The sequence below is a fragment of the Sapajus apella genome, unplaced genomic scaffold (genome assembly GCF_009761245.1).
Source record: "Sapajus apella isolate SASKATOON/1434 unplaced genomic scaffold, GSC_monkey_1.0 scaffold21, whole genome shotgun sequence".
Classification (NCBI taxonomy): domain Eukaryota; kingdom Metazoa; phylum Chordata; class Mammalia; order Primates; family Cebidae; genus Sapajus; species Sapajus apella.
In genome coordinates, this window is record NW_022436961.1 from 27,473,237 (window position 1) to 27,490,347 (window position 17,111).

A 17,111-nucleotide genomic window follows, 5' to 3' on the forward strand; every position below is an offset into this window, starting at 1 on the left:
TGGCAAAATACTTCACCTCCCGATCATGCTAACACCGCCATTTTCTGTACATATGTCCTATGAAATGCCATAAATTCTGACTACACTCATATAGAATGAATTTTTTACTTCATTTGCCCCCACTACCAACCACCTCTTCCCATCCCTTAAACTGCCCACTCCCCTAACCTGTCAATATCCCTAAGTCTCATCTTCACAGAGGCAGATCTGAGAGCTGTTCTGTCACCTCCTTGATCAGTGGCCTTAGAGATAAAGCTTTCCTCTTTTGCAAAACCTGTGCCACATTGATTGATTCACTCCATGCAGACAGAATAAACCTGGATCTGGCCAGTAACAAATGTAGATGTCCAACTGGTAATTGATCTGAAGGTATTAAGCAAAAAAGAAAAGTCTGGGCCAGAGATATACATTTAAACTCAACTAAATCAATGAGATTATTTAAGGAGAGAGATTATGTACAAAAAAATTTTCAACAAATTGTATGCCATCAGAAAACATGCTTTTTGAGTGAAAGACAAAATATGCAGAATTATGTATATGTGGCAAATTATTTATATATAAAACATATGTGAATATAAATATGCAAGGAAATTAATTCTGATATATATAAGAAGAAAGGAAACTGACAACTATTGATAGTGTCTATCTCACAGGAGCTTTTCATTTATCCTTATGCATTTCAGAATTTTCCAAATTTTTACCGTTGGGTATACATTTTCTAGTAGAATTGCTTGAAAAGACAAACTATTCAGAAATTTAATATGGTTGAAATATGGAATATAGAAAAAGAAGACTGGGTAAAAAAATAAAGCTAAATGGTAGCTATTGAGTCTACTCTAAATTGCCAAACAAGCAATTTGTCTTTCATTCTATGTGCAACAGGAAATCCTAATGGCCTTGAAAAAAACATGGAGATAGACTGATTATACCATGGAATTTAGTTATAGCTGCTTTTTTGACTGAAGAAGTAATATAACCTCATTATAGAAAAAAATGGACCTACAGGAAATTACAGATCCACTTTAACATTTTTTAATATTCCCTTCCAATACTCTTTGTGCCTATTTTGTACAAGTTAGGTCAATTTTTAAGCAGCTTCCTTTTTTAATTTACCATGATATGAAAAATCCTTCACCATGAACTTGAACATGCCTCAAAAAAAAATGCTGTGATCAACATCTTTGCCTGAAAATTTCTATCAGAATATTCATTGAGTGCCAACTATTAGCAGGTACTGCAGTAAACATGAAGGAAATGATGAATTAAATAAGGTCCCTTCCTTCTAGTAAAAGGAAAAAGACTAGGATAGAAGGACTTCCAACATAAAATGACATAGAATATACCTATGTGTCTATCTCTCCATCAGAATCATTCCTTGCTCTAAATGAGTTTACACCTTGCTAGAGGAACAGACAATAAACTGTCACTTTCAAGGTAATACAGTAACTAAGAGGAATGCACACAAGTGTGGGCTCTTAAATTAAGCAAGTGAGGGGCATAATGAAAGGGTGCACAGCACGATGACCTAGCTACGTTCAGAGATCAGAGGCACAGAACAGGTCTTGGGCTACCGTCTTTGTCTAGGCTGGAGATTATGAGGGGATGGAATGGGGGGGGAAAGGAAGCTGGAAGAGGAAAGAAGGCTTTTTAGAGGAAAAACTGAAAGAGCAACACACATGAGTGCTCTTCTCAGCTGGTTTCTGTATGCATGCCTGATCTCTGCAATAAGACAATAGGCACCTACCAGACAGGAGCTCCTTGTCCTATCCCAGTGCACACTCAGTACTATCAGGCGATTGGTTGAAAAGCAGCGTGATGGACAGACAAAGTAAAAAGAGAAATGTAAAAAAGGAGGCATGGGTAAATGCACAAGAGTTGTGGGGTGATCTGTAGTTTCATTAGGGTGCCTTCAGAAGCCTGAAAATCTCATTGTCATCTCTATTTCCACCTGGCGCTTGATATGCAATAATAGCATCTTCCCAGTAGAGGGAACTGTCTGCATATTTAATTCCTCATCTGGCTACTGAGCTGAACCTGGAAGCTGGCAGTGCTAACTGTAGAAATGTTTTCAAAACTGGTCATTGCAGTTCAGCCCCAATTGTCTCACACTCCAGGCTGCCGCGTCCGCTGGGGCTGGCATCGTTTGGCTAACTTTGTCACTAGCTCTTTTGACTCTAGCCAGCCACCCTCAACCTTGCTCTTGCAACCACAGATGCTGAGATGCACTGTGAGCCAACTGCAAGCCCTCAAGGGCCCTCTGAAGCATTCTCTCCATAGGATAATCAAACTTGCTGGAACTATAAGTTAACACTCATCTGCTTTGCTCACCATTTCATCTTCGGTGCTGAGGCAGGTGCCTAGCACATATTGGACATGCAATAAATTATTGCTGTGTGAATGACTGAGCCAGACAACCCTCCTAAAATGCTTTGGTAACCAGAGTGCTTTGATAAAGATAATAATCTCTCTTCAGTTCCTGAAGATTTGTCCCTGAAGTCAAGTCTTTCTGAAAGATTCATTCTGCAGTTCATTCTGCCCCTGACAAAGGGTAACTTTCCTCTCTGCACCCTCATTTTCTCAGCTCCTAGGATGCACACCTCTACCTGTTTCAAGTACTTGGACAGCATGAACAAGAAAAATCACTCAGTTTGTTAATTAACCATTGAGGGTAACTTATGTTTTCACAATCACAGGAAGTATTTTTATGGTGCAAGAAGGCAGGTCATTACCAAAATCATCTAGATTTTTTTTTCAAAATGCAAATCTCTATCTAACACCCTTCTCTCTTCTCCTCTGACCCCATCACACTGTAATGAACAAAGATAATATCTCTGATACACCCAGGGGAATGAAGCTTATTCAGAATATTCTTTGCAAGTCTGGTGAGTGATTCTGGTGAACATGGGTACACAGACAGACACACACACACACACACACACACACACACTCATAAACACACATCCTACCCCTATTTCTACCACACTGAGAGCCATTACTATAAACCAGTGATTCTACCCATTAGAATCACTGGTTTATAGTACACATCAACATCACCCAGGGATATATTTACGATTATACTAATACCCAGGCCAAATCTTAGGCAAATTAAATCACAATGTCTCAGAGTGAGCCTCGGGCCTCAGGGATTCTATTGGACCACCAAGACTAAGAGGCCCCACTGTAGACACTTGGAGAATCCAATGTGAAGAGTCAGCATAGCCCCTGGCCACAGTACCTTCCAACCAAACGTGTAACACAGTAAGATTAACATGAAATTACAACCACCTGAAATGCCCCAGAATGCAGAATTGTGAGAAAAACCTTGGGCCCCCACAGTTTAGGAGAAGCAGCCTTGGATTTCTTACTCTACTGGCCTTGGCACCTTGGTCAAGGCATCATTTAAGGTCTCTGAGGCTCAGTCTCTTTATCTATGAAACAGAAGTAGTTAACATCACCAAGATACTGAAAGGACAAAATGAAATAGTCAAGCAAGAATTCTTTGTAAGTTATAAATGATTATGCAATTGGAATGGATTATTACAGGGAAAGAGCAAATAAATATGTTTAAACAGTTTTAAATAAGTCATTGTCCCAAAATTGACTCAATATGTTTCATGGCATCTGTCAGAAGATTCCCATTTTCTAGCATTTCAAGCTATTGCCAAGTTCGCAAAGGTTTCTCCAATGTCTTTTTTCCCCAACTGATGTAATCTTAATAATCATCATTACAATAGTCACTGGCATTTTCTCACCGAGCAGACAGAGTATCTGTCTCTTATCACTCTTTCATCCATGTTATCACAAATCCCTCTTGTTTTTCTTTAATAATATTTGCTACTGTTAAGGTGTTAAAGGTCGTTGAAGTACTTTATGCTAATAGCAGGCTTTTGAAGATCCTTTTATGGTCAGTTTCAGACCTCGCTAACGAGCCAGTCGGAAAGCTGTTTTCAAATAAAGATCTGTCCTTGACCTCACAAACAATGTCATTTAGGGAAAGCAAACCACGTACAGGGTAGCGGCTTAAAAAATATGGAATAAGCCGGGTGCAGTGGCTCACACATCTATCCTAGAACTTTGGGAGACTGAGGCAGGTGGATCACGAAGTCTGCGGTTCGAGACCAGCCTGACCAATGTGGTGAAACCCCGTCTCTACTTAAAAATACAAAAATTAGCCAGCCGTGGTGTCACGCGCCTGTAATCCCAGCTACTTGGGAGGCTGAGGGAGGAGAATCACTTGAATCTGGGAGGCAGAGGTTGTGGCAAGCCAAGAGCGTGCCATTGCACTCCAACCTGGATAACAGAGCAAGATTCTATCTCAAAAAAAAAAAAAAGACAGAAAGAAATTTGGAATAGGTCAGGCTTACCACAGAACCCACAGGTTGGCTTTGTCTTAAACAAGTTGCTTAGATTTAATTTTGAGACATTCAATGAAAGTAAGCATTAATGAAACCAGCACTGTAAAGGCTTAGGCTATGTTGTATAGGTTTTTATTTCTAAGCTGCGGCTTTGTATAGGTCACTTTTGGGGGTCCTGGCTTTCCTTAGTGATATATCAGTAAAATTACGTAAACTATAGGTGTGTAATGAGAAGACAGAAGGTAACTGGTTACTGTCTGAAATATGGGCAGTCAAGATAAAGTTTAGTGTGAACGAAATGAGCTAAGGAACTACTGATAATAAGGGGAATATTTGCCCCTTACATCTTTGACAGAGTCCCACGATGAAGCAAGCAACCTTCATCTCAACCCCTAAGACTCCTGCTATGCTCTATCCACAAGGAAGAAAACCAATGAATAATTAAAGAGTTGTCTAGGTTGACATTATACACTGAATGTTTGTGCCCCCTAAAATTTATATGTTGAAATCCTAACCCCCAATATGATTGCATTAGGTGGTGAGGCCTTGGGAGGTGAGTAGATCTAAGAGTGGAGTCTTCATAAACGAGATCGGTGTCCTTATAAAACAGACCCCAGAGTAGCTCTCTCTTCCCTTTTGCCATGTGAAGAGATGGCAAGAAGACAGCTGTCTGTGAGCCAGGAAGCAGGCCCTCACCAGAGATCGTGATCTTGAGCTTCCCAGCCTCCAGAACTGTGAGAAATACATTTCTGTTGTGTGTAAGCCACCAAGTCCACGGTATTTTGCTACAGCAGCCCAAACACACTGAGATATTTGGGTTAAGACAGAGAAGACAAGGTTGAAAGATGTTTGTTATCAATTATGTTTACGCTTTGATCTCCTCACAGTTTAAAGATACTCATTTTCTTTTCTTTTTTTAATTGGAAGACTACATTTCACCAGAGTCATCCAACTGTCCAATGGTATAATTAAATCAGAAAGTAAATTCATTTGGAAAGTGGAATAAACCCTATCCTTTAAATCTAATTAAGTCTACTATTAAAATTGAGACATAATACAGGCATGTAAATAAGATCCAACTCAATTTCAAGAAACAATCAGGGATAAAGTAAAAAGCTACAACTCTGCTGAATTAATTGGCAAGATTTAAAATGCAAGTGATTTTACTTTCCAGTGATACATTTTCCAGAGCCATGGTAGACATAAAGGGCATCTCTCTCCTCCAAATAGAATGGAGCCTCTAGGCTGGACGTGGTGACTCACACCTATAATCCCAACACTCTGGGAGACCAAGGCAGGAAGATTACTTGAGGCCAGGAGTTCAAGACCAGCCTGGGCAGCATCGCAAGACGTGGTATCTACAAAAAAATTAAAAATTAGCCAGGTGTGGTGGCATGCACCTGTAGTTTCAGCTATTTGGAAGGCTGAGGTGGAAGGATCTCTTGAGCCAGGAGCTCAAGGCTGCAGTGAACCATGATTATGCCACTGCATTCCAGCCTGGGCGACAGAGCAAGACCCTGTCCTTTAAAAAAAGATAATAAAAGGCATCTCTGGAGATCAAGAGACATCTCATTCACTTTATATCCTGTATAGCTCCTACTATCATCATTATTCAACATAGGCTGCACATTAGAAATTCCTCATGACCTTAAAAACAAAGTACAAACCGTATCCAGACCCCATGCAACTCTGCCTACGGGGACCAGGCGTGGGTTTTTAAGTTTCTCACATGATTTTGCAGTTTCTGAAAATAACTATTCAGCCATTTTCTCAGCCCACTTTGAGGTAAATAGAGTATAATGAAAAAAATCATGCAAGGAGTCAGGAAGCCTGAATTCTAGGTTTGACTCAAATATTAAGAAGCAAATTCTGGCCTTTTGGAAGACTGGAACTTTGCTATGCCCCATTTTTTTACCTATGAAATTATAAAGTTCAGACTAAATAATATATGTTAAAGCCCCTTCCAGCTCCCAATTGTCATCTGTTCACTAAATGAGGCTTTTCACAAATTAAGATTTGTCTGTCTTCCGTGAGTGTGAGGAGAATGGGGACTAGGCGTTGAATTTTCTAGGGGTTGAGATGACTGTACTCAAGTCTCCAGCTCCAGCTCCTGTCACGGTGCCTGGCACAGAGCTGATTCAATAAATATTTGTTAAATAAAGTGTTCCTATGGCTCTGATATTTATAGCCAAGAGAAAACTGAGAAAAAAAGTCTGGCTCTTTCCTTGTTTTTTAATACAAATGAGCAAACTGTCATTGGAGACTGTACTTACAGGGGACAGTACTTATAGCTGGGTGTGTGTAGCAGAAGAATGTGAATTCATACACCTCTGTCTGTCTTTCGCCCCACCACATACATGCCAGTTCTCTTCCATCACATACTGCACTGCACTCCCCGCACTGCAACTTAGAAGATAAACAAAAGAGGTGTGTCAGACAAACAAAGTCCCATCTCTGGAATTAGGAGAAAGGCATTTGAATTCCAAAATCAACTGTTCTCTAGGTAAATAAGACCGAACAAGTCATTTAACTTTTCCATTTTTCCATGTACAGACTGAGACCAGATGATCTTGAATCTATTTTCTTAATGCTGCCAAGAGCCTACCATCTGACAAGACAAAGCTAACCACATCTTCCTTGTCATCCAACATTTTTATGACTGACAGCATTCTATGGGGATCAGAGGCAAAAATAGATAAGCCCTGCTAATATCAAGAAGAGGGATTCCCTGCCAAAAGAAAAAACCAGCAAACTCAGAAAATGTAGGAGAACATCAAGAAGTTGATTATTCAGGCTGTCTTTTGCATAAGGAGACTAGGAGTAGGCAGGTCATTCTCAGTCCCTGTTGACACAGATACTGTGGGTGGACTGTCTGACACACAGTGTGCTGGTCCCAAATCTGCCTTGATGCTGAGAACATTTTTATTATCTGACAGATACATCTTGAATGAAGTCTAGGAAGAAATGTTATCTATGTCATGACGGGACTGGACCACACATTTGGTGGTAGGAAAACTAGAAAGTGAAGCATCAAATATGACACCCAGATTTCAGGCAGGGATGATGGGAAAATGACGGTGGCATGAATAGAGAAAGCGAGAGTGTTGAGAGAAGACAGAGTGAGGTTTCAGATATTTAAGTGCTACTGATCGGCAGATCATCCTGGAGAAATCTTAGGCAGTTCAAGGTCAAATTTTAGTTCTGAGGGTCCATTTATCCATAAAGATGTAAAAACTCTTACAACTTAACGCTTTGAATTTATCATCTTACAAAATCAAAGTAGGCTTTGAGCTAATAAAGTGGATTCCAGAACATGCATTACGCTATGTGCCCTCTGTGTGAATCCTGTCTAACCAGGTACAGGTCTGTATTTTACCCATGTTGGTAGCCTCATCCTTCTCACTCAATATCTTAACCCCTTGATCACCTAAAAAGGAGAAGTCGGAGTGAATAAGTCTCATAGATTTGGGGGCTCATGCAACATAAGTGATTATTAAGCTCATCATGCTTTGGGAATTCTCGATCTCCCAGCCCAGTGACCCTCAGAAAACTAGCATAATCTTAGGACGAGAGAAGCAACATATGAAAATGACCAGATTTTCAGAACAAAACTGACCATGTGGGTCTGTGGCCAAATCACACTAAGCACATCACCCCAGCAGGCACAGGATAATTCCACCCATCAGCCTCCTCAAAGCGACTGCAAAAGTGCAAAGGAAAAATGGCTTTGGTGAGGGAGGAATTGACATCCTCCAACAGATGAATGAGCGAAAGTAGCATTCACAGACTAGGGAATATCCCCACACACCTCTCTCCAGCCCACCCGTATATCCGCACCAGCCCCCAAATACACACTCGCCCATCTGATCATGTCACTTGATCCAGATAGAAGACTTGAGCAGGGGGCTGACCAGGGTTACAGGAAGGAACCAGGAAAACACAGCCTGTGTTTTATTTTTGTCATGCAAACTGCAGAGTATTCCCCTGACTGGTGTGAACGGAAGAATCCACAGGAAAAATCATATATGTGAGAAAGATGTGCTCCGGTTCTAGCTCTTTGGTTTACTAGCTGTGCCATGTTTCTTAAAGGTTATTTTCTAATCTATAAAATGGGAACAACAATACTGGCCTTATAACATCAATTGGAGGATTAAAGCAAATCTACATAAAGTGTGTCTCAAACACAATTGACCTTCCTATAGGATGGCTCTCAGCTAGAGTTCTCCACCTAATGACATTACAATGTCTGTCTCCACTGTGGTTTATTCAGAACAGAGGTTCAATGTTATTTGTTTCTGATTCTCCAACAATGACCACAATGTCTAGCATACTGTAAGAGAAAATGGGATAGCAGTTGCTTTGAACTGGAGAAGGGCTCTATACTTAGTTACTTTTACATTCTGAAAAAGAAACAACCCTTCATTCACAATCAGAAACTTGTCTGACGAGATTCAGAGTTGAACTTTTTAACTTCCGGCCCTTCACCCTAAGGCCTATGGGAAAAACCCATAGCTCCTGGCCCAACATATTAACCACTGTAGGACTCCAAGGAATGGTAACCGACTGTTTGACCGAATTAATAAATAAGTGAGTGAATTAAAAAACAACTATGTAAGGCAGTTTAAGATGAAATTGACAAAAATCAAGAAGTGATTTGAGCAAAGCGGTGGCTCAAATTACAAATAATCATAGGTTGGAGATTTTTATTTTAGTGACCTAATTGGTACCAGGCAAAGAAAGGGTTTAGACGCTAGAAAAAAATGAGGAAATTCTTTAATTGTGAGAACTACAAGTTATCCCAAAATATTATGAACAATGACCAAAAGTGAAACCAGAGGAATAGTACATGAAAGGAAATAATTATCTTATTATAAACTAGACAGAAAAGAATGGGATAAATAATAGTGCTTCAGGATCTTTCATTAGATTCCAGGAAGAAAGGTATCAGTGTTTCTGGGGATGATTTTTCTACATTGAAATGTTTAATGAGGTATTCAGCACTACCCCAAGAGATACTCCTGTATTTTTAGTAGCCTTTTATTCTCCCACTTAAGAAAATGCTTCTTTTTAAATCAAATGTAGACTTCTCCTCTTAATAGAGTGTTTTAGAGCAATGTAATTTTCATCTACCTAGAACCATCTTGTTGCCATTACGCCTAGAGTCAATTAACCTTTCAAAGGCCTTTTCCACATCCTCAGACTCTATATTTTCTTTCATCCATTGAAGCAGAGCAAATCAGGAGCCAAGAAAAAGTAGGACCCATCTGGGCACAGTGGCTCACACCTGTAATCCCAGCACACTGGGAGCCTGAAGTGGGTGGATCATGAGGTCGGGAGTTCAAGACCAGCTTGCCCAACACGGTGAAACGCTGTTTCTACTAAAAGTACAAAAAAAAAAAATTAGACAGGCATGGTGGTGCGTGCCTGTAATCCCAGCTACTCAGGAGGCTGAGGCAGAAGGATTGCTTGAGCCCAAGAGGCAGAGGTTGCAGTGAGCTGAGATGACGCCACTGCACTCCAGCCTGGGTGACAGAACAAGACTCTGTCTCAAAAAAAAAAAAAAAAAAAAAAAAAGTGGGACCCAAGAGTAGGTTCCAATGCTGCTCACTCAAATCTCTTTAACATAGCATTAAAACACTTTCACCAACAAAAATCTCTTTAAGGTAGTGTTAAAACACTTTCGCCAATATGGCTTACAAAACCACTATCACTGACAACGAATCTGAGTGCTTCCAAATCACTTTAGAAATATAAAATGTGATGTAAATGCTTAATTAGAAAAAGTTACATGTGACACAGTTGCTATTTTTGCTACCTGTCTATCAAGAACCCACACGGATTTGTCTAAAATAACTGAGTTGCAGGCCAAGAAGAAATCAATCAAGATATCAAATGCTGCACTTTGATCTCAGAGGCAGGGCATGATTGGGACCCATTACAACTGCCCTTGACACCCAGGAATGGGGCAGATACCTTGAGGGAAACCACTAATTTTTAAGGCCTCCCCGCTTAGTCTTCCTCTGAAAGCTGAGGTTCAAGTTGCCCACAACGGCTCCCAGCAAACATCAACACTTACCAAAGGACTTCATCCCCTTTTCTCTTCCTCTGTGCAAATCAGCTTGAAGTTGATACAATGCATAATTTCAATTCCAGCTCAGCAGCAAGGGAAAATCAAAAGGGCAATCGATGCAATTGATGGGTGCCCTTAATGCCCAGCATGTGGTATATACAACTCCTCAAGATAACCAAATCCAAAAGGTCAAAGTCAACTGTTTTCTACATACTGATTGGAAAAGATCAATTACTTTCTAGTTTACCATCTGGCCACCAAACATTAATTGGCCATTGACTATGTAAATGAAATGTGGAAATGCATAATCATCCCCATCATTGTTTCCAGTCAAAATGTATTTTATAAAGGTGATGTGGCTGCATACAGCCTTCATAATATGGGGGATAAGCAGAAATATGGAGAGAAGTCAGAAGTGCCATTGTCACCAATTAATCCTAGTGCAAGCCACACACCTGGAGGGCCATAGTTCCTGGCTCTTGCCAACTTGTTTTTAGACTACCTGACCTACACTTTGGGCCTTAGGAAAGAGTTACCAAGTAATGTCATGGAGAAGTCTGATCAGGACATTAGGAGTCCAAAATCTAAACTTAAGCAAACCTAACCATGTTATCAATAAAAAACAAGGAAAAGGGTCAAAACCCTTTGTTTCCTCTGAGTCTAGGAAACACAGCTCAGACATGCTCTTTGATTTTGTTTAATTTGAGATGTCTATTTATAAGACATGTTTATCACATGCTATTGTTCCACACGCCAGTGAGAAGAGGAAAGTGGAAAAGGATAAAGCAGCAGTGAGAAGAGTCTTTACCTTTAAAGAGCCTAAAGTTTCTTTGCAGGAAAAAGATGTCTTTGCATGTGCAATACAAAACAATAGGAGCTGGGATGATTATCAAATCACGTGATGCCAATTACATGCTGGGAGAATTCATGAGAAGAGAGGAGGCAATGAAGTCTTCCTGAGAAAGCAGAAATGGAGCTGCAGTCGAGTGGGTAGAATTTGGACAGGAGGTAAGTAATGGATGAAATCTTCAGGAAGAACAGTGCCATATTACTGGAATTGTAAGCATGCCCTCTGTCCCAATCAATTCATTAAAATCTCATTTTCTGAACCCAGATACAGTGGATGCATTTCCAACTAGGACCCCAAATGACAACATAGTGCAAAACAGGCTACCTTCCCACCAAGATCAGTACACAGAAGAAGTTTCTTTGTTCTTTTAGCCACTGTGATATTGGGTCTCTCAGCTTAGTCTTTTTACCTAACACGTGCAAGATCTCACTTATTCTTTGAAAAAGTAGTCTTATTTAAGTAGAATAGATATCATCTCCATTACGCAGGTGAGCAAACTAAGTCCAAGGGAAATTCAAGGTAATCCAACCCTCTGATGCTGTCCTGATATTAGTCTTTGCCTTTGGTAACTTTGTCACTTCTTATTTCTGACACTGTGAACAGAAGAACCGTTTAGATTTAAGTGTTGATGGGAATTTGACAAGGTTGAATTTCACATTTCAAATATAGAATCATGAACCTAGATTTTAAATTAGCTGCACATAACAAGTCATTTTCATAAGTATTGGTATTACACATTTGTTACCACTGCAAATTTAAAGGAGCACTGAAAGATATCACTGCAACACACAGTTCTGGAACCCAGGGCAGCAATGGTTGGCATTGGGGGTAATTTACACCCATAATATAATTAAACAGGAGGTAATTTGCATTCAGAATTGCACATTACCATATTTTTTTCTGATTATAAAAATAATGAAAAAAAAAAAAACCTCTGGCAAGCACAGGAGGTTTTAGAGTGTTCTGACAATTTGTATTGTAGACAAATGACATTGAGAAAGAGGAATTTCTAATCCTTCTGGATGCTTAGCAGTTTGCCAAGAAAATAAGCAGCTGTCTGTCAGATATTTTAACATGAAACATGTTGTGATAAATAACTATTTTCCCTTCCACACTATTTTTGCTAAAATGTATTTATCATTTCTCTCTGATTCTCACCTATTGATAGGATCTGCCTATAAATAAGAGATCTGAGCATCAAAATCCTATCCATTTGAATCCTAAGCATTGAAAATGGATAAGAATCTAAGTGTCATATTAGCAAGAAAATTAGGATTTGGGTTATCAAAAAATTCATAGATTATACCCAATGCTTGTTACAGTATAATCTGTTGTCTATATCTTTCTGTAACTTCAGTTTTGTGTTTTGCCAGATCTGTCACTTGTGTCACTGAGACAAAAGAATTCATCTACGTTCAAGGCTAAATGCAGATTCACAGTTACATGTTCTGTTCACTTTAAGCGCACATGTAGCTCCTACAAAAGAAAGAATCTGCTACCTGGCAACTTTCTATGTCATTATGTGTGTCTGAATGCAAAATATTGAGCATGGGGAAAGAAATGGTGTCCTGTTAAATACGTGCACAGACACGGTCTTATGCAAAAATAGTTTTTTTCCTCTTATCTTCATATTGAACTATGTGCTTAAAATCAAGCATCCATTAACATTGTGGCTGAACAGCTCTGTAGTCATCTTCATTCTAACATTTTTACTGCCAAACCTGGTGAGATAAAGCACATCAATTTCCTCCTTTTTACCCTAGGTAAATTCTTATCACTCTGGCAAGTGTTTAAACTCTTCATGAAAGGTTATGTGATATATGTCTCGTTAGCACAGTGAAAACCTACCGCAGACCCAGAACAATAGCAACCACTACAGGTGAGGTTTGTGACCATCATAATGATAATAGTAACTACTGTCTATCTGGCACTGTGAAAGGCACAGCAGTGCCTCAAAATCAAATATATACACACTATCCATCTATCTATCTATCTATCTGTTTATTTATTTATTTTATTTTGAGGTGGAGTCTCACCCTGTCACCCAGGCTAGAATGCAGTGACACAATCTCGGATCACTGCAACCTCTGCCACCCAGGACAAGTGATTCTCCTGCCTCAGCCTCCCGAGTAGCTGGGATTACAGGCACCTGCCACCGTGCCTGGGTAATTTTTGTGCTATTTTTTTTTTTTAGTAGAGACGGGGTTTTACCATGTTAGTCGTGCTGGTCTCGAACTCTTGACCTCAGGTGATCCACCCACCTCGGTGTTCCAAAGTCCTGGGATTACAGGCATGAGCCACCTCACGAGACCTATGCACTCTATTTAATCCCCAAAACCACATAATGAAGTAGGTACTATTATTATTGCTGTTTCACAAATTAGGAAAATGAGGTTTGGAGTGGTTTAGATACAACAGAGGAACAAGACAACAGCAACAAGGGGCTTGCAATCTAGCTGGGAATCTAGGACCAAATTAAGTAAGAAAATCATTGAAAAATACTGTAATAGGTTGGTGCAAAAATAATTGCAGTTTTTGCTGTTACTTTCAATAGCAAGAACCACAATTACTTTTGCCCCAGCCTAATATATAACTAAGCACTACATTGTGTGCAATATACAGAGTAGAGAGGAGGGCATAAGTAGGAATTGCCTAAGGAAGAAGAGGAGGGGAGGACAGGCACAGTGTTACCAAAGACCTGCAAGTGACTGGAATAGCAGGGAGCATCACAGAACAGAGAGACGGGGTTATGTAGTACAGGCTGGAAAGAATGGGACACAGAGTCCAGGCTGGAGAGAAGGGGGGGACATTGTAGATCAGGAAAGAAAGGGAACATTTAGCCAAGACTGACAAGACAGAGAATATGTAGCTCTATAGTCAAGGAAATTCAATCACCTGGAAGATTCTTTCCTTGGTTGTTTCGTAGACATCCCGGATTTGGCATGTATCAATTCCAGCATCCAGCCTCTAACCCCTTATCTTGGTTTTTCCCCCGAACTTTTTATTTTGCAGGCTGTATTAGGCTGAAAAATGCCCCCTCTCTAAAGATGTACACACCCATTCCTCACACCTATGAATGTGTCACTTTGCATGGCAAAGGAGACTTTTTGGATGTGTGAATCCTGTTATGGGCTGAATCGTGTTCACACCCAAATTCGTATGCTGAAACCCTAACCCCCAGTACCTCTGAATATGTATAGGGCCTTTAAGAAGGTGGTGAAGCAGGGTGTGGTGGCTCATGCCAGTAATCCCAGCCCTTTGGAAGACCGAGGCGGGCAGTTTACCTAAGGTCAGGAGTTCAAGATAAGCCGACCAACATGGAGAAACCCAGTCTCTACTAAAAATACAAAATTAGCTGGGCATGGTGGCTCATGCCTGCAATCCCAGCTACTCAGGAGGTTGAGGCAGGAGAATTGCTTGAACCTGGGAGGTGGAGGTTACGGTAAGCCGAGGTCGCACCATTGCACTCCAGCCTGGGCAACAAGAGCAAAACTCTGTCTCAAAAAAAAAAAAAAAGAAAAAAAGAAGGTGGTGAAATCAAAATGGGGTCTTTAGGATATGCCCTAATCCAATGACTAGGATTCTTATAAGAAGAGAAAATTATGATGCAGACACATCTTGCAGAAAGACCATGTGAAGACACAGAGAGAAGACAGCAACTATAAACTAAGAAGGCCTCAGAAGAAATCAACGCTGCTGATACATTGATCTCAGACTTTCAGTCTCCAGAACTATAAAAAAATAATAAACTGTTGTTTAAACCGCTGAGTCTATGATGGCAGCCCTAGCAGACTAATGTTGATTATCGGGGGGCCCAGTGTCATCACAAGGATCTTAGAGAAGGCAGGGGGCCAGAGGGAGAGAATGGCATGTGAGATGGAGCAGAGGTCAGTGAGGAGAGAATATGCGGCGTCGCTAGTTTGGAAAACAGAAGAATGGGCCGTGAACTAAAGAACACACGTGGCCGCTAGAAACCAGAGAAGGCAAGGCCGGGGAGTCCCTCCCAGAACCCCCGGAAGGAAGCAGCCTGCCTGCTCCTGGGTTTCAGCCCACTGAGACCAACTTTAGACGTCTCACCTCCAGAACTGTAAGACAGTAAATATGTGTTCTTTTAAGCCAGCAGGTGTGTGGCAATTTGTTGCAGCAGAATCAGGAAATAAATGAGGGGGATGACATCACTTTCTCCCTCTGCCTGCAAGCTCTTCCATTCCACTCTAGTACCTGCCTCTTCTCATCCACCTTTCTTAATTTGCATCTTCTTCTAATCTCATCTAGATTCCTGCAGTGGTCTCCAAGTTTATTTTCCACCTTCTGATCCCTTTCACCCACCAAAGTATTCCGCTCCCCTCTGCCAAGGTGATTTTTCTAACAAACCAGTCTGACCCACTTAAACGCTTCAACTGCCTCTAATCAGCTGTGGGATGAATGCAAAGGTCCAGTCATGACATAGGAAGCCCCTTGTGGCTTCTCCTCTGCTTCCCTATCCAGTCTGGGCTATGTGTTCTTTGTCTTGCCAATCTTGGCTAAATGTTCCCCTTTTCTCCTGGGCTACGACATCCCCCACTTCTCTCCAGCCTGGACTCTGTGCCCCATTCTTCCTAGGCTGTGCTACCCTGTCTCTTTATTCTGGGATACTCCCTGCTATCCTAGTCACTTGCAAGCCTTTGATAACACTGTGTCAGCTCTCCCCTCCTCTTCCTCCTTAAGCAATTCCTACTTATGCCCTAAAACTTTCAGCAGGTGCCGTCTCCTCTAGAAAGCTCTTAGAGGGTCTTTCACTTACCAATCCTCTGTGCTCTCATGACACATGTTGTTTACCTCTAGCTATGTAAGAAACAGTTTCCTCAAGGTAACTAGGTCTTTACTTGCCTGAATCCTTCAGTAGACTGTGTCCATCCAAGCTAAGATCCTGCCTTCCATTTTTCCCCAGTGGCCAGCACAGTGGCTGATACTGAAGACATTGTTCATTGAATGAAAGTTTTAGGGGGAAAAAGAATTTCATTTACTCATTCGCACAACAAATATTTATTGGGCAGTCACTATCAGTAAAACACTATGGGATGTACAAAAATAGATAAGACTTAGATCTGCAGTTAGAATTTTGTGGTTAGTCAGTGCCGAGACATTATTTAAATGGCCAGCAGGTGGTAGTACCCAACTGGACCAAAGGCAATCAGGTTCAGGGACTGAGAGGAGGAATGCATGGGTCAAAAATAGGGAAGGGTAAGCAGAGGTTTCCTAGGCCCCAGTCATGGAAGGGTACAAGAGACTGGCTAGCCAGAAGCAGAAGAATTTCACACATATGATATAGGGTCTTCGCTAAACTTCAAATGGCTTGACGGTGACATAAGCGTACCAAGTGTCTCACCCTTAAGAGTTTCCAAAAGTGCAGGTTTCCAAGGTATATAGAGCATGAGAGAAGGAAGGGGCCACAGTTATTACCAGGAGGCAGGAGAAAACAGATTGTATGAAATGAGGCACATTGGCTGAGGAGGGATTTGTATCATTAGGCAATTCATTCCTTAATAATTTTGTGTAATCTAAATCGAGAAGCTGCTTGCTGCCATGACTAATATAGCATAGATTTTTTTTTCAAGGTCAATTTTTACTCAGGAAAAATGAGAAATGGTTCTCTTCCTTGACCCTATCTGATAAAGCAGAAACCAAAGTAGATTTATACAAGTGAAAATAAGGCTGAGTAAGAGCACTTTGTCCTATAGATAACAGAAATGGATTAAGGCTGACTGGTCTCCAGGTAACCTATATAAGTACAGTCACATAACCTTGATTTCAGTATATAAAATAGATGATCAAGAGATTCACTGAAAATTATTCA